We start from the raw sequence: 22,738 nt of genomic DNA, 5'->3' as shown, positions 1-22,738 counted from the left end.
GCGTAGTAATGAGTCTCGTCCGTTTGCCCTTTTACAATCAAATTAGCCTACAATTTTGTCCAAATCCGGCAGTGCCCGATCTACTTTCATTTCACATGTCTTATCTGGTCCCGATCGAGATTCAGATGATTTGAGCCGAAAATCGTATGTCAACATGTAATCAAAAATAGAAAAACACGAAAAGGGGTGCAACACGAGGACTTCCAGGAGGTTTAGCCATCCTAGTACTGCTCTCGCCCAAGCACGCTTAACTTCGGAGTTCTGATGGGATCCGGTGCATTAGTGCTGGTATGATCGCACCCGACATTGAGTGGGATGTTTATTCTTATATCCCTCGAGTACGTGTGGAGCGGGCGGCGATGGACAACACGCGGCACTGCTCTCGCCCAATCATAACCATGAAGTTAAGCGTTCTGGCGCGATGGCAGAGCTAGGATGGGTGACCTCCCTGGGAAGACCTCGTGTCGCGACCGTTTACGTAAATTATGGATAAAACAGTCGAAATAATTGTTTTTAATGAGTTAACCGTCTCCGGAGTAATCTGCGTCATACCCTTCCGCACAGAACCGGCTCACGACAACAAAAATCGATAAATGTTCCCAGAAAATAGAAAAAAAATAAGAAGAAGGAAATAACGAATGTAAAGCTATTATTATGCCTCGGATACGATAAAATGGAACCGGAATCGAATTTCGAACTTCCTAAGCGGATTTCTCGAGAAAACGAAAGCTGAACAGAAGCGGTAAATCGCAAATTAGAGGGTCTTAGAGAAGGAATTCGGCTAAAATCTCGTCAGCTCATTGCGTAGTAATGAGTCTCGTCCGTTTGCCCGTTTAGAATCAAATTAGCCTACAATTTTGTCCAAATCCGGCAGTGCCCGAGCTACTTTCATTTCACATGTTTTATCTGGTCCCGATCGAGATTCAGATGATTTGAGCCGAAAATCGTCTATCAACAAGTAATCAAAAATAGAAAAACACGAAAAAGGGTGCAACACGAGGACTTCGCAGGGGGTCACCCATCCTAGTACTGCTCTCGCCCAAGCACGCTTAACTTCGGAGTTCTGATGGGATCCGATGCATTAGTGCTGGTATGATCGCACCCGACATTGAGTGGGATGTTTATTCTTATATCCCTCGAGTACGTGTGGAGCGGGCGGCGATGGACAACACGCGGCACTGCTCTCGCCCAATCATAACCATGAAGTTAAGCGTTCTGACGCGATGGCAGAGCTATGATGGGTGACCTCCCTGGGAAGACCTCGTGTCGCGACCGTTTACGTAAATTATGGATAAAACAGTCGAAATAATTGTTTTTAATGAGTTCACCGTCTCCGGAGTAATCTGCGTCATACCCTTCCGCCCAAAACCGGCTCACGACAACAAAAATCTATAAATGTTCCCAGAAAATAGAAAAAAAAATAAGAAGAAGAAAATAACGAATGTAAAGCTGTTATTATGCCTGGGATACGATAAAATGGAACCGGAATCGAATTTCGAACTTCCTAAGCGGATTTCTCGAGGAAACGAAAGCTTAACAGAAGCGGTAAATCGCAGATTAGAGGGTCTTAGAGAAGGAATTCGGATAAAATCTCGTCAACTCATTGCGTAGTAATGAGTCTCGTCCGTTTGCCCGTTTACAATCAAATTAGCCTACAATTTTGTCCAAATCCGGCAGTGCCCGAGCTACTTTCATTTCACATGTTTTATCTGGTCCCGATCGAGATTCAGATGATTTGAGCCGAAAATCGTCTGTCAACAAGTAATCAAAAATAGAAAAACACGAAAAGGGGTGCAACACGAGAACTTCCCAGGGGGTCACCCATCCTAGTACTGCACTTTCGCCCAAGCACGCTTAACTTCGGAGTTCTGATGGGATCCGATGCATTAGTGCTGGTATGATCGCACCTGACATTGAGTGGGATGTTTATTCTTATATCCCTCGAGTACGTGTGGAGCGGGCGGCGATGGACAACACGCGGCACTGCTCTCGCCCAATCATAACCATGAAGTTAAGCGTTCTGGCGCGATGGCAGAGCTAGGATGGGTGACCTCCCTGGGAAGACCTCGTGTCGCGACCGTTTACGTAAATTATGGATAAAACAGTCGAAATAATTGTTTTTAATGAGTTCACCGTCTCCGGAGTAATCTGCGTCATACCCTTCCGCACAGAACCGGCTCACGACAACAAAAATCGATAAATGTTCCCAGAAAATAGAAAAAAAATAAGAAGAAGGAAATAACGAATGTAAAGCTATTATTATGCCTCGGATACGATAAAATTGAACCGGAATCGAATTTCGAACTTCCTAAGCGGATTTCTCGAGAAAACGAAAGCTTAACAGAAGCGGTAAATCGCAAATTAGAGGGTCTTAGAGAAGGAATTCGGCTAAAATCTCGTCAGCTCATTGCGTAGTAATGAGTCTCGTCCGTTTGCCCGTTTACAATCAAATTAGCCTAGAATTTTGTCCAAATCCGGCAGTGCCTGAGCTATTTTCATTTCACATGTCTTATCTGGTCCCGATCGAGATTCAGATGATTTGAGCCGAAACTCGTCTGTCAACAAGTAATAAGAAATAGAAAAACACGAAAAGGGGTGCAACACGAGGACTTCCCAGAGGGTCACCCATCCTAGTACTGCTCTCGCCCAAGCACGCTTAACTTCGGAGTTCTGATGGGATCCGGTGCATTAGTGCTGGTATGATCGTACCCGACATTGAGTGGGTTGTTTATTCTTATATCCCTCGAGTACGTGTGGAGCTGGCGGCGATGGACAACACGCGGCACTGCTCTCGCCCAATCATAACCATGAAGTTAAGCGTTCTGGCGCGATGGCAGAGCTAGGATGGGTGACCTCCCTGGGAAGACCTCGTGTCGCGACCGTTTACGTAAATTATAGATAAAACATTCGAAATAATTGTTTTTAATGAGTTGACCATCTCCGGAGTAATCTGCGTCATACCATTCCGCAGAGAACCGGCTCACGACAACAAAAATCGATAAATGTTCCCAGAAAATATAAAAAAAAATAAGAAGAAGGAAACAACGAATGTAAAGCTATTATTATGCCTGGGATACGATAAAATGGAACCAGAATCGAATTTCGAACTTCCTAAGCGGATTTCTCGAGGAAACGAAAGCTTAACAGAAGCGGTAAATCGCAAATTAGAGGGTCTTAGAGAAGGAATTTGGCTAAAATCTCGTCAGCTCATTGCGTAGTAATGAGTCTCGTCCGTTTGCCCGTTTACAATCAAATTAGCCTACAATTTTGTCCGAATCCGGCAGTGCCCGAGCTACTTTCATTTCACTTGTCTTGTCTAGTCCCAATCGAGATTCAGATGATTTGAGCCGAAAATCGTCTTTCAACAAGTAATCACAAATAGAAAAACACGAAAAAGGCTGCAACACGAGGACTTCCCATGGGGTCACCCATCCTAATACTGCTCTCGCCCAAGCACGCATAACTTCGGAGTTCTGAAGGGATCCGGTGGATTAGTGCTGGTATGATCGCACCCGACATTGAGTGGGATGTTTATTCTTATATCTCTCGAGTAAGTGTGGAGCGGGCGGCGATGGACAACAGGCGGCACTGCTCTCGCCCAATCATAACCATGAAGTTAAGCGTTCTGGCGCGATGGCAGAGCTAGGATGGGTGACCTCCCTGGGAAGATCTCGTGTCGCGACCGTTTACGTAAATTATGGATAAAACAGTCGAAATAATTGTTTTTAATGAGTTAACCGTCTCCGGTGTAATCTGCGTCATACCCTTCCGCACAGAACCGGCTCACGACAACAAAAATCGATAAATGTTCCCAGAAAATATAAAAAAAAATAAGAAGAAGGAAACAACGAATGTAAAGCTATTATTATGCCTGGGATACGATAAAATGGAACCAGAATCGAATTTCGAACTTCCTAAGCGGATTTCTCGAGGAAACGAAAGCTTAACAGAAGCGGTAAATCGCAAATTAGAGGGTCTTAGAGAAGGAATTCGGCTAAAATCTCGTCAGCTCATTGCGTAGTAATGAGTCTCGTCCGTTTGCCCGTTTACAATCAAATTAGCCTAGAATTTTGTCCAAATCCGGCAGTGCCCGAGCTACTTTCATTTCACATGTCTTATCTGGTCCCGATCGAGATTCAGATGATTTGAGCCGAAACTCGTCTGTCAACAAGTAATCAGAAATAGAAAAACACGAAAAAGGATGTAACACGAGGACTTCCCAGGGGGTCACCCATCCTAGTATTCCTCTCGCCCAAGCACGCTTAACTTCGAAGTTCTGATGGGATCCGGTTCATTAGTGCTGGTATGATCGCACCAGACATTAAGTGGGAAGTTTATTCTTATATCCCTCGAGTACGTTTGGAGCGGGCGGCGATGGACAACACGCGGCACTGCTCTCGCCCAATCATAACCATGAAGTTAAGCGTTCTGGCGCGATGGCAGAGCTAGGATGGGTGACCACCCTGGGAAGACCTCGTGTCGCGACTGTTTACTTAAATTATGGATAAAATAGTCGAAATAATTATTTTAATGACTTAACCGTCTCCGGAGTAATCTACGTCATACCCTTCCGCACAGAACCGGCTCACGACAACAAAAATCGATAAATGTTCCCAGAAAATAGAAAAAAAAATAAGAAGAAGGAAATAACAAATGTACAGCAATTATTATGTTTGGGATACGATAAAATGGAACCGGAATCGAATTTCAAACTTCCTAAGCGGATTTCCCGAGGAAACGAAAGCTTAACAGAAGCGGTAAATCGCAAATTAGAGTGTCTTAGAGATGGAATTCGGCAAAAATCTCGTCAGCTCATTGCGTAGTAATGAGTCTCGTCCGTTTGCCGTTTACAATCAAATTAGCCTACAATTTTGTCCAAATCCGGCATTTCCCGAGCTACTTTCATTTCACATGTCTTATATGGTCTCGATTGAGATTCAGATGATTTGAGCAGAAAATCGTCTGTCAACAAGTAATCAAAAATAGAAAAAAAAGAAAAGGGGTGCAACACGAGGACTTCCCAGGGGGTCACACATCCTAGTACTGCGCTTTCGCCCAAGCACGCTTAACTTCGGAGTTCTGATGGGATCCGGTGCATTAGTGCTGGTATGATCGCACCCGACATTGAGTGGGATGTTTATTCTTATATCCCTCGAGTACGTGTGGAGCGGGCGACGATGGACAACACGCGGCAATGCTCGCGCCCAATCATAACCATGAAGTTAATCATTCTGGCGCGATGGCAGAGCTAGGATGGGTGACCTCCCTTGGAAGATCTCGTGTCGCGACCGTTTACGTAAATTATGGATAAAACAGTCAAAATAATTGTTTTTAATGAGTTCACCGTCTCCAGAGTAATCTGCGTCATACCCTTCCGCACAGAACCGGCTCACAACAACAAAAATCGATAAATGTTCCCAGAAAATAGAAAAAAAAATAAGAAGAAGGAAATAACGAAAGTAAAGCTATTATTATGCCTGGGATACGATAAAATGGAATCGGAATCGAATTTCGAACTTCCTAGGCGGATTTCTCGAGGAAACGAAAGCTTAACAGAAGCGGTAAATCGTAAATTAGAGGGTCTTAGAGAAGGAATTCGGCTAAAATCTCGTCAGCTCATTGCGTAGTAATGAGTCTCGTCCGTTTGCCCGTTTACAATCAAATTAGCCTACAATTTTGTCCAAATCCGGCAGTGCCCGAGCTACTTTCATTTCACATGTCTTATCTGGTCCCGATCGAGATTCAAATGATTTGAACCGAAACTCGTCTGTCAACAAGTAATCAGAAATAGAAAAACACGAAAAGGGGTGCAACACGAGGACTTCCCAGGGGGTCACCCATCCTAGTACTGCTCTCGCCCAAGCATGCTTAACTTCGGAGTTCTGATGGGATCCGGTGCATTAGTGCTGTTATGATCGCACCCGACATTGAGTGGGATGTTTATTCTTATATCCCTCGAGTACGTGTGGAGCGGGCGGCGATGGACAACATGCGGCACTGCTCTCGCCCAATCATAACCATGAAGTTAAGCGTTCTGGCGCGATGGCAGAGCTATGATGGGTGACCTCCCTGGGAAGACCTCGTGTCGCGACCGTTTACGTAATTATGGATAAAATAGTCGAAATATTGTTTTTAATGAGTTGACCGTCTCCGGAGTAATCTGCGTCATACCCTTCCACACAGAACCGACTCACTGACAACAAAAATCGAATAAATGTTCCCAGAAAATAGAAAAAAAATAAGAAGAAGGAAATAACGAATGTAAAGCTATTATTATGCTTGGGATACGATAAAGTGGAACCCGAATCGAATTTCGAACTTTCTAAGCGGATTTCTCGTGGAAACGAAACCTTAACAGAAGCGGTAAATCGCAGATTAGAGGGTCTTAGAGAAGGAATTCAGATAAAATCTCGTCACCTCATTGCGTAGTAATGAGTCTCGTCCGTTTGCCCGTTTACAATCAAATTAGCCTACAATTTTGTCCAAATCCGGCAGTGCCGAGCTACTTTGATTTCACATGTTTTATCTGGTCCCGATCGAGATTCAGATGATTTGAGCCGAAAATCGTCTGTCAACAAGTAATCAAAAATAGAAAAACACGAAAAGGGGTGCAACACGAGAACTTCCCAGGGGGTCACCCATCCTAGTACTGCACTTTCGCCCAAGCACGCTTAACTTCGGAGTTCTGATGGGATCCGATGCATTAGTGCTGGTCTGATCGCACCCGACATTGAGTGGGATGTTTATTCTTATATCCCTCGTGTACGTGTGGAGCGGGCGGCGATGGACAACACGCGGCACTGCTCTCGCCCAATCATAACCATGAAGTTAAGCGTTCTGGCGCGATGGCAGAGCTAGGATGGGTGACCTCCCTGGGAAGACCTCGTGTCGCGACCGTTTACGTAAATTATGGATAAAACAGTCGAAATAATTGTTTTTAATGAGTTCACCGTCTCCGGAGTAATCTGCGTCATACCCTTCCACCCAAAACCGGCTCACGACAACAAAAATCGATAAATGTTCCCAGAAAATAGAAAAAAAAATAAGAAGAAGGAAATAACGAATGTAAAGCTGTTATTATGCCTGGGATACGATAAAATGGAACCGGAATCGAATTTCGAACTTCCTAAGCGGATTTCTCGAGGAAACGAAAGCTTAACAGAAGCGGTAAATCGCAAATTAGAGGGTCTTAGAGAAGAAATTCGGATAAAATCTCGTCAGCTCATTGCGTAGTAATGAGTCTCGTCCGTTTGCCCGTTTACAATCAAATTAGCCTACAATTTTGTCCAAATCCGGTAGTGCCCGAGCTACTTTCATTTCACATGTCTTATCTGGTCCCGATCGAGATTCAGATGATTTGAGCCGAAAATCGTCTGTCAACAAGTAATCAAAAATAGAAAAACACGAAAAGGGGTGCAACACGAGGACTTCTATGAATGTAAAGCTATTATTATTCCTGGGAGACGATAAAATGGATCCGGAATCGAATTTCGAACTTCCTAAACGGATTTTTTGAGGAAACGAAACATTAACAGAAGTTGTAAATCGCAACTTAGAGGGTCTTAGAGAAGAAATTTAGCTAAAATCTCGCGAGCACTTTGCGGAGTAATGAGTCTCGTCCGTTTGCCCGTTTACAATAAAATTAGCCTACAATTTTGTCCAAATCAGGCAGTACCCGAGCTACGCTGATTTCACATGTCTTATTTGGTCCCGATCGAGATTCAGATGATTTGAGCAGAAAATCGTCCGTCAACAAGTAATCAAAAATAGAAAAACACGAAAAGGGGTGCAACACGAGGACTTCCCAGGTGGTCACCGATCCTAGTACTGCGCTTTCGCCCAAGCACGCTTAACTTCGGAGTTCTGATGGGATCCGGTGCATTAGTGCTGGTATGATCGCACTCGACATTGAGTGGGATGTTTATTCTTATATCCCTCGAGTACGTGTGGAGCGGGCGGCGATGGACAACACGCGGCACTGCTCTAGCCCAATCATAACCATGAAGTTAAGCGTTCTGGCGCGATGGCAGAGCTAGGATGGGTGACCTCCCTGGGAAGACCTCGTGTCGCGACCGTTTACGTAAATTATGGATAAAACAGTCGAAATAATTGTTTTTAATGAGTTATTCGTCTCCGGAGTAATCTGCGTCATACCCTTCCGCACAGAACCGGCTCACGACAACAAAAATCGATAAATGTTCCCAGAAAATAGAAAAAAAATAAAAGGAAGGAAATAACGAATGTAAAGCTATTATTATGCCTCGGCTACGATAAAATGGAACCGGAATCGAATTTCGAACTTCCTAAGCGGATTTCTCGAGAAAACGAAAGCTTAACAGAAGCGGTAAATCGCAAATTAGAGGGTCTTAATGAAGGAATTCGGCTAAAATCTCGTCAGCTCATTGCGTAGTAATGAGTCTCGTCCGTTTGCCCGTTTACAATCAAATTAGCCTACAATTTTTTCCAAATCCGGCAGTGCCCGAGGTACTTTCATTTCACATGTCTTATCTGGTCCCGATCGAGATTCAGATGATTTGAGCCGAAACTCGTCTGTCAACAAGTAATCAAAAATAGAAAAACACAAAAAGGGGTGCAACACGAGGACTTCCCAGGGGGTCACCCATCCTAGTACTGCGCTTTCGCCCAAGCACGCTTAACTTCGGAGTTCTGATGGGATCCGGTGCATTAGTGCTGGTATGATCGCACCCGACATTGAGTGGGATGTTTATTCTTATATCCCTCGAGTACGTGTGGAGCGGGCGGCGATGGACAACATGCGGCACTGCTCTCGCCCAATCATAACCATGAAGTTAAGCGTTCTGGCGCGATGGCAGAGCTATGATGGGTGACCTCCCTGGGAAGACCTCGTGTCGCGACCGTTTACGTAATTTATGGATAAAATAGTCGAAATATTGTTTTTAATGAGTTGACCGTCTCCGGAGTAATCTGCGTCATACCCTTCCACACAGAACCGACTCATGACAACAAAAATGAATAAATGTTCCCAGAAAATAGAAAAAAAATAAGAAGAAGGAAATAACGAATGTAAAGCTATTATTATGCTTGGGATACGATAAAGTGGAACCCGAATCGAATTTCGAACTTTCTAAGCGGATTTCTCGTGGAAACGAAACCTTAACAGAAGCGGTAAATCGCAGATTAGAGGGTCTTAGAGAAGGAATTCGGATAAAATCTCGTCAACTCATTGCGTAGTAATGAGTCTCGTCCGTTTGCCCGTTTACAATCAAATTAGCCTACAATTTTGTCCAAATCCGGCAGTGCCGAGCTACTTTCATTTCACATGTTTTATCTGGTCCCGATCGAGATTCAGATGATTTGAGCCGAAAATCGTCTGTCAACAAGTAATCAAAAATAGAAAAACACGAAAAGGGGTGCAACACGAGAACTTCCCAGGGGGTCACCCATCCTAGTACTGCACTTTCGCCCAAGCACGCTTAACTTCGGAGTTCTGATGGGATCCGATGCATTAGTGCTGGTCTGATCGCACCCGACATTGAGTGGGATGTTTATTCTTATATCCCTCGTGTACGTGTGGAGCGGGCGGCGATGGACAACACGCGGCACTGCTCTCGCCCAATCATAACCATGAAGTTAAGCGTTCTGGCGCGATGGCAGAGCTAGGATGGGTGACCTCCCTGGGAAGACCTCGTGTCGCGACCGTTTACGTAAATTATGGATAAAACAGTCGAAATAATTGTTTTTAATGAGTTCACCGTCTCCGGAGTAATCTGCGTCATACCCTTCCACCCAAAACCGGCTCACGACAACAAAAATCGATAAATGTTCCCAGAAAATAGAAAAAAAAATAAGAAGAAGGAAATAACGAATGTAAAGCTGTTATTATGCCTGGGATACGATAAAATGGAACCGGAATCGAATTTCGAACTTCCTAAGCGGATTTCTCGAGGAAACGAAAGCTTAACAGAAGCGGTAAATCGCAAATTAGAGGGTCTTAGAGAAGAAATTCGGATAAAATCTCGTCAGCTCATTGCGTAGTAATGAGTCTCGTCCGTTTGCCCGTTTACAATCAAATTAGCCTACAATTTTGTCCAAATCCGGTAGTGCCCGAGCTACTTTCATTTCACATGTCTTATCTGGTCCCGATCGAGATTCAGATGATTTGAGCCGAAAATCGTCTGTCAACAAGTAATCAAAAATAGAAAAACACGAAAAGGGGTGCAACACGAGGACTTCTATGAATGTAAAGCTATTATTATTCCTGGGAGACGATAAAATGGATCCGGAATCGAATTTCGAACTTCCTAAACGGATTTTTTGAGGAAACGAAACATTAACAGAAGTTGTAAATCGCAACTTAGAGGGTCTTAGAGAAGAAATTTAGCTAAAATCTCGCGAGCACTTTGCGGAGTAATGAGTCTCGTCCGTTTGCCCGTTTACAATAAAATTAGCCTACAATTTTGTCCAAATCAGGCAGTACCCGAGCTACGCTGATTTCACATGTCTTATTTGGTCCCGATCGAGATTCAGATGATTTGAGCAGAAAATCGTCCGTCAACAAGTAATCAAAAATAGAAAAACACGAAAAGGGGTGCAACACGAGGACTTCCCAGGTGGTCACCGATCCTAGTACTGCGCTTTCGCCCAAGCACGCTTAACTTCGGAGTTCTGATGGGATCCGGTGCATTAGTGCTGGTATGATCGCACTCGACATTGAGTGGGATGTTTATTCTTATATCCCTCGAGTACGTGTGGAGCGGGCGGCGATGGACAACACGCGGCACTGCTCTAGCCCAATCATAACCATGAAGTTAAGCGTTCTGGCGCGATGGCAGAGCTAGGATGGGTGACCTCCCTGGGAAGACCTCGTGTCGCGACCGTTTACGTAAATTATGGATAAAACAGTCGAAATAATTGTTTTTAATGAGTTATTCGTCTCCGGAGTAATCTGCGTCATACCCTTCCGCACAGAACCGGCTCACGACAACAAAAATCGATAAATGTTCCCAGAAAATAGAAAAAAAAATAAAAGGAAGGAAATAACGAATGTAAAGCTATTATTATGCCTCGGCTACGATAAAATGGAACCGGAATCGAATTTCGAACTTCCTAAGCGGATTTCTCGAGAAAACGAAAGCTTAACAGAAGCGGTAAATCGCAAATTAGAGGGTCTTAATGAAGGAATTCGGCTAAAATCTCGTCAGCTCATTGCGTAGTAATGAGTCTCGTCCGTTTGCCCGTTTACAATCAAATTAGCCTACAATTTTTTCCAAATCCGGCAGTGCCCGAGGTACTTTCATTTCACATGTCTTATCTGGTCCCGATCGAGATTCAGATGATTTGAGCCGAAACTCGTCTGTCAACAAGTAATCAAAAATAGAAAAACACGAAAAGGGGTGCAACACGAGGACTTCCCAGGGGGTCACCCATCCTAGTACTGCGCTTTCGCCCAAGCACGCTTAACTTCGGAGTTCTGATGGGATCCGGTGCATTAGTGCTGGTATGATCGCACCCGACATTGAGTGGGATGTTTATTCTTATATCCCTCGAGTACGTGTGGAGCGGGCGGCGATGGACAACACGCGGCACTGCTCTCGCCCAATCATAACCATGAAGTTAAGCGTTCTGGCGCGATGGCAGAGCTAGGATGGGTGACCTCCCTGGGAAGACCTCGTGTCGCGACCGTTTACGTAAATTATGGATAAAACAGTCGAAATAATTGTTTTTAATGAGTTAACCGTCTCCGGAGTAATCTGCGTCATACCCTTCCGCACAGAACCGGCTCACGACAACAAAAATCGATAAATGTTCCCAGAAAATAGAAAAAAAATAAGAAGAAGGAAATAACGAATGTAAAGCTATTATTATGCCTCGGATACGATAAAATGGAACCGGAATCGAATTTCGAACTTCCTAAGCGGATTTCTCGAGGAAACGAAAGCTTAACAGAAGCGGTAAATCGCAAATTAGAGGGTCTTAGAGAAGGAATTCGGCTAAAATCTCGTCAGCTCATTGCGTAGTAATGAGTCTCGTCCGTTTGCCCGTTTACAATCAAATTAGCCTAGAATTTTGTCCAAATCCGGCAGTGCCCGAGCTACTTTCATTTCACATGTCTTATCTGGTCCCGATCGAGATTCAGATGATTTGAGCCGAAACTCGTCTGTCAACAAGTAATCAGAAATAGAAAAACACGAAAAGGGGTGCAACACGAGGACTTCCCAGGGGGTCACCCATCCTAGTACTGCTCTCGCCCAAGCACGCTTAACTTCGGAGTTCTGATGGGATCCGGTGCATTAGTGCTGGTATGATCGCACCCGACATTGAGTGGGATGTTTATTCTTATATCCCTCGAGTACGTGTGGAGCTGGCGGCGATGGACAACACGCGGCACTGCTCTCGCCCAATCATAACCATGAAGTTAAGCGTTCTGGCGCGATGGCAGAGCTAGGATGGGTGACCTCCCTGGGAAGACCTCGTGTCGCGACCGTTTACGTAAATTATAGGATAAAACAGTCGAAATAATTGTTTTTAATGAGTTGACCGTCTCCGGAGTAATCTGCGTCATACCCTTCCGCACAGAACCGGCTCACGACAACAAAAATCGATAAATGTTCCCAGAAAATAGAAAAAAAAATAAGAAGAAGGAAATAACGAATGTAAAGCTATTATTATGCTTAGGATACGATAAAATGGAACCTAGAATCGAATTTCGAACTTCCTAAGCGGATTTCTCGAGGAAACGAAAGCTTAACAGAAGCGGTAAATCGCAAATTAGAGGGTCTTAGAGAAGGAATTCGGCTAAAATCTCGTCAGCTCATTGCGTAGTAATGAGTCTCGTCCGTTTGCCCGTTTACAATCAAATTAGCCTACAATTTTGTCCAAATCCGGCAGTGCCCGAGCTACTTTCATTTCACATGTCTTATCTGGTCCCGATCGAGATTCAGATGATTTGAGCCGAAAATCGTCTGTCAACAAGTAATCAAAATAGAAAAACACGAAAAAGGGTGCAACACGAGGACTTCCCAGGGGGTCACCCATCCTAGTACTGCCTCTCGCCCAAGCACGCTTAACTTCGGAGTTCTGATGGGATCCGGTGCATTAGTGCTGGTATGATCGCACCCGACATTGAGTGGGATGTTTATTCTTATATCCCTCGAGTACGTGTGGAGCGGGCGGCGATGGACAACACGCGGCACTGCTCTCGCCCAATCATAACCATGAAGTTAAGCGTTCTGGCGCGATGGCAGAGCTAGGATGGGTGACCTCCCTGGGAAGACCTCGTGTCGCGACCGTTTACGTAAATTATGGATAAAACAGTCGAAATAATTGTTTTTAATGAGTTAACCGTCTCCGGAGTAATCTGCGTCATACCCTTCCGCACAGAACCGGCTCACGACAACAAAAATCGATAAATGTTCCCAGAAAATAGAAAAAAAAATAAGAAGAAGGAAATAACGAATGTAAAGCTATTATTATGCCTGGGATACGATAAAATGGAACCAGAATCGAATTTCGAACTTCCTAAGCGGATTTCTCGAGGAAACGAAAGCTTAACAGAAGCGGTAAATCGCAAATTAGAGGGTCTTAGAGAAGGAATTCGGCTAAAATCTCGTCAGCTCATTGCGTAGTAATGAGTCTCGTCCGTTTGCCCGTTTACAATCAAATTAGCCTAGAATTTTGTCCAAATCCGGCAGTGCCCGAGCTACTTTCATTTCACATGTCTTATCTGGTCCCGATCGAGATTCAGATGATTTGAGCCGAAACTCGTCTGTCAACAAGTAATCAGAAATAGAAAAACACGAAAAAGGGGTGCAACACGAGGACTTCCCAGGGGGTCACCCATCCTAGTACTGCCTCTCGCCCAAGCACGCTTAACTTCGGAGTTCTGATGGGATCCGGTGCATTAGTGCTGGTATGATCGCACCCGACATTGAGTGGGATGTTTATTCTTATATCCCTCGAGTACGTGTGGAGCGGGCGGCGATGGACAACACGCGGCACTGCTCTCGCCCAATCATAACCATGAAGTTAAGCGTTCTGGCGCGATGGCAGAGCTAGGATGGGTGACCTCCCTGGGAAGACCTCGTGTCGCGACCGTTTACGTAAATTATGGATAAAACAGTCGAAATAATTGTTTTTAATGAGTTAACCGTCTCCGGAGTAATCTGCGTCATACCCTTCCGCACAGAACCGGCTCACGACAACAAAAATCGATAAATGTTCCCAGAAAATAGAAAAAAAAATAAGAAGAAGGAAATAACGAATGTAAAGCTATTATTATGCTTGGGATACGATAAAATGGAACCAGAATCGAATTTCGAACTTCCTAAGCGGATTTCTCGAGGAAACGAAAGCTTAACAGAAGCGGTAAATCGCAAATTAGAGGGTCTTAGAGAAGGAATTCGGCTAAAATCTCGTCAGCTCATTGCGTAGTAATGAGTCTCGTCCGTTTGCCCGTTTACAATCAAATTAGCCTACAATTTTGTCCAAATCCGGCAGTGCCCGAGCTACTTTCATTTCACATGTCTTATCTGGTCCCGATCGAGATTCAGATGATTTGAGCCGAAAATCGTCTGTCAACAAGTAATCAAAAATAGAAAAACACGAAAAGGGGTGCAACACGAGGACTTCCCAGGGGGTCACCCATCCTAGTACTGCGCTTTCGCCCAAGCACGCTTAACTTCGGAGTTCTGATGGGATCCGGTGCATTAGTGCTGGTATGATCGCACCCGACATTGAGTGGGATGTTTATTCTTATATCCCTCGAGTACGTGTGGAGCGGGCGGCGATGGACAACACGCGGCACTGCTCTCGCCCAATCATAACCATGAAGTTAAGCGTTCTGGCGCGATGGCAGAGCTAGGATGGGTGACCTCCCTGGGAAGACCTCGTGTCGCGACCGTTTACGTAAATTATGGATAAAACAGTCGAAATAATTGTTTTTAATGAGTTAACCGTCTCCGTAGTAATCTGCGTCATACCCTTCCGCACAGAACCGGCTCACGACAACAAAAATCGATAAATGTTCCCAGAAAATAGAAAAAAAATAAGAAGAAGGAAATAACGAATGTAAAGCTATTATTATGCCTAGGATACGATAAAATGGAACCAGAATCGAATTTCGAACTTCCTAAGAGGATTTCTCGAGGAAACGAAAGCTTAACAGAAGCGGTAAATCGCAAATTAGAGGGTCTTAGAGAAGGAATTCGGCTAAAATCTCGTCAGCTCATTGCGTAGTAATGAGTCTCGTCCGTTTGCCCGTTTACAATCAAATTAGCCTAGAATTTTGTCCAAATCCGGCAGTGCCCGAGCTACTTTCATTTCACATGTCTTATCTGGTCCCGATCGAGATTCAGATGATTTGAGCCGAAACTCGTCTGTCAACAAGTAATCAGAAATAGAAAAACACGAAAAGGGGTGCAACACGAGGACTTCCCAGGGGGTCACCCATCCTAGTACTGCTCTCGCCCAAGCACGCTTAACTTCGGAGTTCTGATGGGATCCGGTGCATTAGTGCTGGTATGATCGCACCCGACATTGAGTGGGATGTTTATTCTTATATCCCTCGAGTACGTGTGGAGCGGGCGGCGATGGACAACACGCGGCACTGCTCTCGCCCAATCATAACCATGAAGTTAAGCGTTCTGGCGCGATGGCAGAGGTAGGATGGGTGACCTCCCTGGGAAGACCTCGTGTCGCGACCGTTTACGTAAATTATAGATAAAACAGTCGAAATAATTGTTTTTAATGAGTTGACCGTCTCCGGAGTAATCTGCGTCATACCCTTCCGCACAGAACCGGCTCACGACAACAAAAATCGATAAATGTTCCCAGAAAATAAAAAAAAAATAAGAAGAAGGAAATAACGAATGTAAAGCTATTATTATTCTTAGGATACGATAAAATGGAACCAGAATCGAATTTCGAACTTCCTAAGAGGATTTCTCGAGGAAACGAAAGCTTAACAGAAGCGGTAAATCGCAAATTAGAGGGTCTTAGAGAAGCAATTCGGCTAAAATCTCGTCAGCTCATTGCGTAGTAATGAGTCTCGTCCGTTTGCCCGTTTACAATCAAATTAGCCTACAATTTTGTCCAAATCCGGCAGTGCCCGAGCTACTTTCATTTCACATGTCTTATCTGGTCCCGATCGAGATTCAGATGATTTGAGCCGAAAATCGTCTGTCAACAAGTAATCAAAAATAGAAAAACACGAAAAAGGGGTGCAACACGAGGACTTCCCAGGGGGTCACCCATCCTAGTACTGCTCTTCGCCCAAGCACGCTTAACTTCGGAGTTCTGATGGGATCCGGTGCATTAGTGCTGGTATGATCGCACCCGACATTGAGTGGGATGTTTATTCTTATATCCCTCGAGTACGTGTGGAGCGGGCGGCGATGGACAACATGCGGCACTGCTCTCGCCCAATCATAACCATGAAGTTAAGCGTTCTGGCGCGATGGCAGAGGTAGGATGGGTGACCTCCCTGGGAAGACCTCGTGTCGCGACCGTTTACGTAAATTATGGATAAAACAGTCGAAATAATTGTTTTAATGAGTTAACCGTCTCCGGAGTAATCTGCGTCATACCCTTCCGCACAGAACCGGCTCACGACAACAAAAATCGATAAATGTTCCCAGAAAATAAAAAAAATAAGAAGAAGGAAATAACGAATGTAAAGCTATTATTATTCTTAGGATACGATAAAATGGAACCAGAATCGAATTTCGAACTTCCTAAGCGGATTTCTCGAGGAAACGAAAGCTTAACAGAAGCGGTAAATCGCAAATTAGAGGGTCTTAGAGAAGGAATTCGGCTAAAATCTCGTCAGCTCATTGCGTAGTAATGAGTCTCGTCCGTTTGCCCGTTTACAATCAAATTAGCCTACAATTTTGTCCAAATCCGGCAGTTCCCGAGCTACTTTCATTTCACATGTCTTATCTAGTCCCGATCGAGATTCAGATGATTTGAGCCGAAACTCGAGGACTTCCCAGGGGGTCACCCATCCTAGTACTGTTCTCGCCCAAGCACGCTTAACTTCGGAGTTCTGATAGGATCCGGTGCATTAGTGCTGGTATGATCGCACCCGACATTGAGTGGGATGTTTATTCTTATATCCCTCGAGTACGTGTGGAGCGGGCGGCGATGGACAACACGCGGCACTGCTCTCGCCCAATCATAACCATGAAGTTAAGCGTTCTGGCGCGATGGCAGAGGTAGGATGGGTGACCTCCCTGGGAAGACCTCGTGTCGCGACCGTTTACGTAAATTATGGATAAAACAGTCGAAATAATTGTTTTTAATGAGTTAACCGTCTCCGGAGTAATCTGCGTCATACCCTTCCGCACAGAATCGGCTCACGACAACAAAAATCGATAAATGTTCCCAGAAAATAGAAAAAAAATAAGAAGAAGGAAATAACGAATGTAAAGCTATTATTATGCCTCGGATACGATAAAATGGAACCGGAATCGAATTTCGAACTTCCTAAGCGGATTTCTCGAGAAAACGAAAGCTTAACAGAAGCGGTAAATCGCAAATTAGAGGGTCTTAGAGAAGGAATTCGGCTAAAATCTCGTCAGCTCATTGCGTAGTAATGAGTCTCGTCCGTTTGCCCGTTTACAATCAAATTAGCCTAGAATTTTGTCCAAATCCGGCAGTGCCCGAGCTACTTTCATTTCACATGTCTTATCTGGTCCCGATCGAGATTCAGATGATTTGAGCCGAAAATCGTCTGTCAACAAGTAATCAGAAATAGAAAAACACGAAAAGGGGTGCAACACGAGGACTTCCCAGGGGGTCACCCATCCTAGTACTGCGCTTCGCCCAAGCACGCTTAACTTCGGAGTTCTGATGGGATCCGGTGCATTAGTGCTGGTATGATCGCACCCGACATTGAGTGGGATGTTTATTCTTATATCCCTCGAGTACGTGTGGAGCGGGCGGCGATGGACAACACGCGGCACTGCTCTCGCCCAATCATAACCATGAAGTTAAGCGTTCTGGCGCGATGGCAGAGCTAGGATGGGTGACCTCCCTGGGAAGACCTCGTGTCGCGACCGTTTACGTAAATTATAGATAAAACAGTCGAAATAATTGTTTTTAATGAGTTGACCGTCTCCGGAGTAATCTGCGTCATACCCTTCCGCACAGAACCGGCTCACGACAACAAAAATCGATAAATGTTGGCAGAAAATAAAAAAAAAATAAGAAGAAGGAAATAACGAATGTAAAGCTATTATTATTATTGGGATACGATAAAATGGAACCAGAATCGAATTTCGAACTTCCTAAGCGGATTTCTCGAGGAAACGAAAGCTTAACAGAAGCGGTAAATCGCAAATTAGAGGGTCTTAGAGAAGAATTCGGCTAAAATCTCGTCAGCTCATTGCGTAGTAATGAGTCTCGTCCGTTTGCCGTTTACAATCAAATTAGCCTACAATTTTGTCCAAATCCGGCAGTGCCCGAGCTACTTTCATTTCACATGTCTTATCTGGTCCCGATCGAGATTCAGATGATTTGAGCCGAAAATCGTCTGTCTACAAGTAATCAAAAATAGAAAAACACGAAAAGGGGTGCAACACGAGGACTTCCCAGGGGGTCACCCATCCTAGTACTGCGCTTCGCCCAAGCACGCTTAACTTCGGAGTTCTGATAGGGATCCGGTGCATTAGTGCTGGTATGATCGCACCCGACATTGAGTGGGATGTTTATTCTTATATCCCTCGAGTACGTGTGGAGCGGGGCGGCGATGGACAACACGCGGCACTGCTCTCGCCCAATCATAACCATGAAGTTAAGCGTTCTGGCGCGATGGCATAGCTAGGATGGGTGACCTCCCTGGGAAGACCTCGTGTCGCGACCGTTTACGTAAATTATGGATAAAACAGTCGAAATAATTGTTTTTAATGAGTTAACCGTCTCCGGAGTAATCTGCGTCATACCCTTCCGCACAGAACCGGCTCACGACAACAAAAATCGATAAATGTTCCCAGAAAATAGAAAAAAAAATAAGAAGAAGGAAATAACGAATGTAAAGCTATTATTATGCCTCGGATACGATAAAATGGAACCAGGAATCGAATTTCGAACTTCCTAAGCGGATTTCTCGAGGAAAACGAAAGCTTAACAGAAGCGGTAAATCGCAAATTAGAGGGTCTTAGAGAAGGAATTCGGCTAAAATCTCGTCAGCTCATTGCGTAGTAATGAGTCTCGTCCGTTTGCCCGTTTACAATCAAATTAGCCTACAAGTTTGTCCAAATCCGGCAGTGCCCGAGCTACTTTCATTTCACATGTCTTATCTGGTCCCGATCGAGATTCAGATGATTTGAGCCGAAACTCGTCTGTCAACAAGTAATCAGAAATAGAAAAACACGAAAAGGGGTGAAACACGAGGACTTCCCAGGGGGTCTCCCATCCTAGTACTGCGCTTTCGCCCAAGCACGCTTAACTTCGGAGTTCTGATGGGATCCGGTACATTAGTGCTGGTATGATCGCACCCGACATTGAGTGGGATGTTTATTCTTATATCCCTCGAGTACGTGTGGAGCGGGCGGCGATGGACAACACGCGGCACTGCTCTCGCCCAATCATAACCATGAAGTTAAGCGTTCTGGCGCGATGGGAGAGCTAGGATGGGTGACCTCCCTGGGAAGACCTCGTGTCGCGACCGTTTACGTAAATTATAGATAAAACAGTCGAAATAATTGTTTTTAATGAGTTGAACCGTCTCCGGAGTAATCTGCGTCATACCCTTCCGCACAGAACCGGCTCACGACAACAAAAATCGATAAATGTTCCCAGAAAATAGAAAAAAAAATAAGAAGAAGGAAATAACGAATGTAAAGCTATTATTATGCCTGGGATACGATAAAATGGAACCGGAATCGAATTTCGAACTTCCTAAGAGGATTTTCTCGAGGAAACGAAAGCTTAACAGAAGCGGTAAATCGCAAATTAGAGGGTCTTAGAGAAGGAATTCGGCTAAAATCTCGTCAGCTCATTGCGTAGTAATGAGTCCTCGTCCGTTTGCCCGTTTACAATCAAATTAGCCTAGAATTTTGTCCAAATCCGGCAGTGCCCGAGCTACTTTCATTTCACATGTCTTATCTGGTCCCGATCGAGATTCAGATGATTTGAGCCGAAAATCGTCTGTCAACAAGTAATCAAAATAGAAAAACACGAAAAGGGGTGCAACACGAGGACTTCCCAGGGGGTCACCCATCCTAGTACTGCTCTTCGCCCAAGCACGCTTAACTTCGGAGTTCTGATGGGATCCGGTGCATTAGTGCTGGTATGATCGCACCCGACATTGAGTGGGATGTTTATTCTTATATCCCTCGAGTACGTGTGGAGCGGGCGGCGATGGACAACACGCGGCACTGCTCTCGCCCAATCATAACCATGAAGTTAAGCGTTCTGGCGCGATGGCAGAGGCTAGGATGGGTGACCTCCCTGGGAAGACCTCGTGTCGCGACCGTTTACGTAAATTATAGATAAACAGTCGAAATAATTGTTTTAATGAGTTGACCGTCTCCGGAGTAATCTGCGTCATACCCTTCCGCACAGAACCGGCTCACGACAACAAAAATCGATAAATGTTCCCAGAAAATAGAAAAAAAAAATAAGAAGAAGGAAATAACGAATGTAAAGCTATTATTATTGCCTGGGATACGATAAAATGGAACCGGAATCGAATTTCGAACTTCCTAAGCGGATTTCTCGAGGAAACGAAAGCTTAACAGAAGCGGTAAATCGCAAATTAGAGGGTCTTAGAGAAGGAATTCGGCTAAATCTCGTCAGCTCATTGCGTAGTAATGAGTCTCGTCCGTTTGCCCGTTTACAATCAAATTAGCCTACAATTTTGTCCAAATCCGGCAGTGCCCGAGCTACTTTCATTTCACATGTCTTATCTGGTCCCGATCGAGATTCAGATGATTTGAGCCGAAACTCGTCTGTCAACAAGTAATCAAAATAGAAAAACACGAAAAGGGGTGCAACACGAGGACTTCCCAGGGGGTCACCCATCCTAGTACTGCTCTTCGCCCAAGCACGCTTAACTTCGGAGTTCTGATGGGATCCGGTGCATTAGTGCTGGTATGATCGCACCCGACATTGAGTGGGATGTTTATTCTTATATCCCTCGAGTACGTGTGGAGCGGGCGGCGATGGACAACACGCGGCACTGCTCTCGCCCAATCATAACCATGAAGTTAAGCGTTCTGGCGCGATGGGCAGAGGTAGGATGGGTGACCTCCCTGGGAAGACCTCGTGTCGCGACCGTTTACGTAAATTAGGATATAAACAGTCGAAATAATTGTTTTTAATGAGTTAACCGTCTCCGGAGTAATCTGCGTCATATCCCTTCCGCACAGAACCGGCTCACGACAACAAAAATCGATAATGTCCCAGAAAATAGAAAAAAAAATAAGAAGAAGGAAATTAACGAATGTAAAGCTATTATTATGCTGAGGATACGAATAAAATGGAACCAGAATCGAATTTCGAACTTCCTAAGAGGATTTCTCGAGGAAACGAAAGCTTAACAGAAGCGGTTAAATCGCAAATTAGAGGGTCTTAGAGAAGGAATTCGGCTAAAATCTCGTCAGCTCATTGCGTAGTAATGAGTCTCGTCCGTTTGCCCGTTTACAATCAAATTAGCCTATAATTTTGTCCAAATCCGGACAGTGCCCGAGCTACTTTCATTTCACATGTCTTATCTGGTCCCGATCGAGATTCAGATGATTTGAGCCGAAAATCGTCTGTCAACAAGTAATCAAAATAGAAAAACACGAAAAGGGGTGCAACACGAGGACTTCCCAGGGGTCACCCATCCTAGTACTGCTCTCGCCCAAGCACGCTTAACTTGCGAACTTCGGAGTCTGCATTCGGTATGATGCGCACCCGACATTGAGTGGGATGTTTATTCTTATATCCCTCGAGTACGTGTGCGGGCGGCGATGGACAACACCGCACTGCTCTCGCCCAATCATAACCATGAAGTTAAGCGTTCTAGCGCGATGGCATAGCTAGGATGGGTGACCTCCCTGGGAAGACCTCGTGTCGCGACCGTTTACGTAAATTATGGATAAACATTCGAAATAATTTTTTTAATGAGTTAACCGTCTCCGGAGTAATCTGCGTCATACCCTTCCGCACAGAACCGGCTCACGACACAAAATCGATAAATGTTCCCAGAAAATAGAAAAAAAAATAGAAGAAGGAAATAACGAATGTAAAGCTATATTATGCCTGGATACGATAAAATGGAACCGGAATCGAATTTCGAACTTCCTAAGAGGATTTCTCGAGAAACGAAGCTTAACAGAAGCGGTAAATCGCCAAATTAGAGGGTCTTAGAGAAGAATTCGGCTAAAATCTCGTCGCTCATTGCGTAGTAATAGTCTCGTCCGTTTGCCCGTTTACAATCAAATTAGCCTACAATTTTGTCCAATCCGGCAGTGCCCGAGCTACTTTCATTTCACAGTCTTATCTGGTCCCGATCGAGATTTAGATGATTTGAGCCGAAACTCGTCTGTCAACAAGTAATCAGAAATAGAAAAACACGAAAATGAGTGCAACACGAGGACTTCCCAGGGGGTCACCCATCCTAGTACTGCTCTCACCCCCAAGCACGCTTAACTTCGAGTTCTGATGTGATCCGGTGCATTAGGCTGGTATGATCGCACCCGACATTGAGTGATGTTTATTCTTATATCCCTCGGTACGTGTGGAGCGGCGCGGATGCAACATGCGGCACTGC

The 22,738-nt window shown here is 44.7% G+C and overlaps 26 non-coding genes and 1 pseudogene across 26 annotated transcripts; all 27 read right to left on the bottom strand.

The window, feature by feature from the left end:
* Positions 1–183: 183 nt before the first annotated feature.
* On the bottom strand, positions 184–302 carry LOC142517121 (5S ribosomal RNA). The gene has a single exon (XR_012812880.1). It is a non-coding gene; the product is annotated as a 5S ribosomal RNA (ribosomal RNA).
* Positions 303–985: 683 nt separating this feature from the next.
* Positions 986–1,104, bottom strand: LOC142512972 (5S ribosomal RNA). Its single transcript, XR_012808943.1, has one exon. It is a non-coding gene; the product is annotated as a 5S ribosomal RNA (ribosomal RNA).
* Positions 1,105–1,788: 684 nt separating this feature from the next.
* Positions 1,789–1,909, bottom strand: LOC142516299 (5S ribosomal RNA). The gene has a single exon (XR_012812101.1). It is a non-coding gene; the product is annotated as a 5S ribosomal RNA (ribosomal RNA).
* A 683-nt stretch (positions 1,910–2,592) lies between these two features.
* Positions 2,593–2,711, bottom strand: LOC142513067 (5S ribosomal RNA). The gene has a single exon (XR_012809033.1). It is a non-coding gene; the product is annotated as a 5S ribosomal RNA (ribosomal RNA).
* Positions 2,712–3,395: 684 nt separating this feature from the next.
* LOC142506518 (5S ribosomal RNA) lies at positions 3,396–3,514 on the bottom strand. Its single transcript, XR_012804807.1, has one exon. It is a non-coding gene; the product is annotated as a 5S ribosomal RNA (ribosomal RNA).
* Positions 3,515–4,198: 684 nt separating this feature from the next.
* On the bottom strand, positions 4,199–4,317 carry LOC142507848 (5S ribosomal RNA). The gene has a single exon (XR_012806090.1). It is a non-coding gene; the product is annotated as a 5S ribosomal RNA (ribosomal RNA).
* Positions 4,318–4,999: 682 nt separating this feature from the next.
* LOC142517080 (5S ribosomal RNA) lies at positions 5,000–5,120 on the bottom strand. Its single transcript, XR_012812840.1, has one exon. It is a non-coding gene; the product is annotated as a 5S ribosomal RNA (ribosomal RNA).
* A 684-nt stretch (positions 5,121–5,804) lies between these two features.
* Positions 5,805–5,923, bottom strand: LOC142513928 (5S ribosomal RNA). The gene has a single exon (XR_012809850.1). It is a non-coding gene; the product is annotated as a 5S ribosomal RNA (ribosomal RNA).
* Positions 5,924–6,605: 682 nt separating this feature from the next.
* Positions 6,606–6,726, bottom strand: LOC142516540 (5S ribosomal RNA). The gene has a single exon (XR_012812329.1). It is a non-coding gene; the product is annotated as a 5S ribosomal RNA (ribosomal RNA).
* Positions 6,727–7,783: 1,057 nt separating this feature from the next.
* On the bottom strand, positions 7,784–7,904 carry LOC142507375 (5S ribosomal RNA). The gene has a single exon (XR_012805635.1). It is a non-coding gene; the product is annotated as a 5S ribosomal RNA (ribosomal RNA).
* Positions 7,905–8,587: 683 nt separating this feature from the next.
* On the bottom strand, positions 8,588–8,708 carry LOC142514422 (5S ribosomal RNA). Its single transcript, XR_012810316.1, has one exon. It is a non-coding gene; the product is annotated as a 5S ribosomal RNA (ribosomal RNA).
* Positions 8,709–9,389: 681 nt separating this feature from the next.
* Positions 9,390–9,510, bottom strand: LOC142516539 (5S ribosomal RNA). Its single transcript, XR_012812328.1, has one exon. It is a non-coding gene; the product is annotated as a 5S ribosomal RNA (ribosomal RNA).
* A 1,057-nt stretch (positions 9,511–10,567) lies between these two features.
* Positions 10,568–10,688, bottom strand: LOC142507374 (5S ribosomal RNA). The gene has a single exon (XR_012805634.1). It is a non-coding gene; the product is annotated as a 5S ribosomal RNA (ribosomal RNA).
* Positions 10,689–11,372: 684 nt separating this feature from the next.
* LOC142514421 (5S ribosomal RNA) lies at positions 11,373–11,493 on the bottom strand. Its single transcript, XR_012810315.1, has one exon. It is a non-coding gene; the product is annotated as a 5S ribosomal RNA (ribosomal RNA).
* A 683-nt stretch (positions 11,494–12,176) lies between these two features.
* Positions 12,177–12,295, bottom strand: LOC142509661 (5S ribosomal RNA). Its single transcript, XR_012807824.1, has one exon. It is a non-coding gene; the product is annotated as a 5S ribosomal RNA (ribosomal RNA).
* A 685-nt stretch (positions 12,296–12,980) lies between these two features.
* Positions 12,981–13,100, bottom strand: LOC142513269 (5S ribosomal RNA). The gene has a single exon (XR_012809225.1). It is a non-coding gene; the product is annotated as a 5S ribosomal RNA (ribosomal RNA).
* A 685-nt stretch (positions 13,101–13,785) lies between these two features.
* Positions 13,786–13,905, bottom strand: LOC142513087 (5S ribosomal RNA). Its single transcript, XR_012809052.1, has one exon. It is a non-coding gene; the product is annotated as a 5S ribosomal RNA (ribosomal RNA).
* A 684-nt stretch (positions 13,906–14,589) lies between these two features.
* LOC142514420 (5S ribosomal RNA) lies at positions 14,590–14,710 on the bottom strand. The gene has a single exon (XR_012810314.1). It is a non-coding gene; the product is annotated as a 5S ribosomal RNA (ribosomal RNA).
* Positions 14,711–15,393: 683 nt separating this feature from the next.
* On the bottom strand, positions 15,394–15,512 carry LOC142509545 (5S ribosomal RNA). The gene has a single exon (XR_012807713.1). It is a non-coding gene; the product is annotated as a 5S ribosomal RNA (ribosomal RNA).
* Positions 15,513–16,196: 684 nt separating this feature from the next.
* LOC142513157 (5S ribosomal RNA) lies at positions 16,197–16,316 on the bottom strand. The gene has a single exon (XR_012809118.1). It is a non-coding gene; the product is annotated as a 5S ribosomal RNA (ribosomal RNA).
* Positions 16,317–16,945: 629 nt separating this feature from the next.
* On the bottom strand, positions 16,946–17,064 carry LOC142508090 (5S ribosomal RNA). Its single transcript, XR_012806322.1, has one exon. It is a non-coding gene; the product is annotated as a 5S ribosomal RNA (ribosomal RNA).
* Positions 17,065–17,747: 683 nt separating this feature from the next.
* LOC142513916 (5S ribosomal RNA) lies at positions 17,748–17,867 on the bottom strand. The gene has a single exon (XR_012809839.1). It is a non-coding gene; the product is annotated as a 5S ribosomal RNA (ribosomal RNA).
* Positions 17,868–18,548: 681 nt separating this feature from the next.
* LOC142517156 (5S ribosomal RNA) lies at positions 18,549–18,669 on the bottom strand. The gene has a single exon (XR_012812918.1). It is a non-coding gene; the product is annotated as a 5S ribosomal RNA (ribosomal RNA).
* Positions 18,670–19,356: 687 nt separating this feature from the next.
* On the bottom strand, positions 19,357–19,477 carry LOC142507017 (5S ribosomal RNA). The gene has a single exon (XR_012805285.1). It is a non-coding gene; the product is annotated as a 5S ribosomal RNA (ribosomal RNA).
* A 686-nt stretch (positions 19,478–20,163) lies between these two features.
* LOC142513156 (5S ribosomal RNA) lies at positions 20,164–20,283 on the bottom strand. The gene has a single exon (XR_012809117.1). It is a non-coding gene; the product is annotated as a 5S ribosomal RNA (ribosomal RNA).
* A 683-nt stretch (positions 20,284–20,966) lies between these two features.
* On the bottom strand, positions 20,967–21,086 carry LOC142513155 (5S ribosomal RNA). The gene has a single exon (XR_012809116.1). It is a non-coding gene; the product is annotated as a 5S ribosomal RNA (ribosomal RNA).
* Positions 21,087–22,547: 1,461 nt separating this feature from the next.
* LOC142512219 (5S ribosomal RNA) lies at positions 22,548–22,666 on the bottom strand (annotated as a pseudogene).
* Between the last annotated feature and the right edge of the window lie 72 nt (positions 22,667–22,738).

This window comes from Primulina tabacum, chromosome 10, assembly GCF_025594145.1.
Source record: "Primulina tabacum isolate GXHZ01 chromosome 10, ASM2559414v2, whole genome shotgun sequence".
NCBI lineage: Eukaryota > Viridiplantae > Streptophyta > Magnoliopsida > Lamiales > Gesneriaceae > Primulina > Primulina tabacum.
Note: the sequence above shows the minus strand (reverse complement) of the source record. Positions and strands in the feature narration are given on the sequence as shown.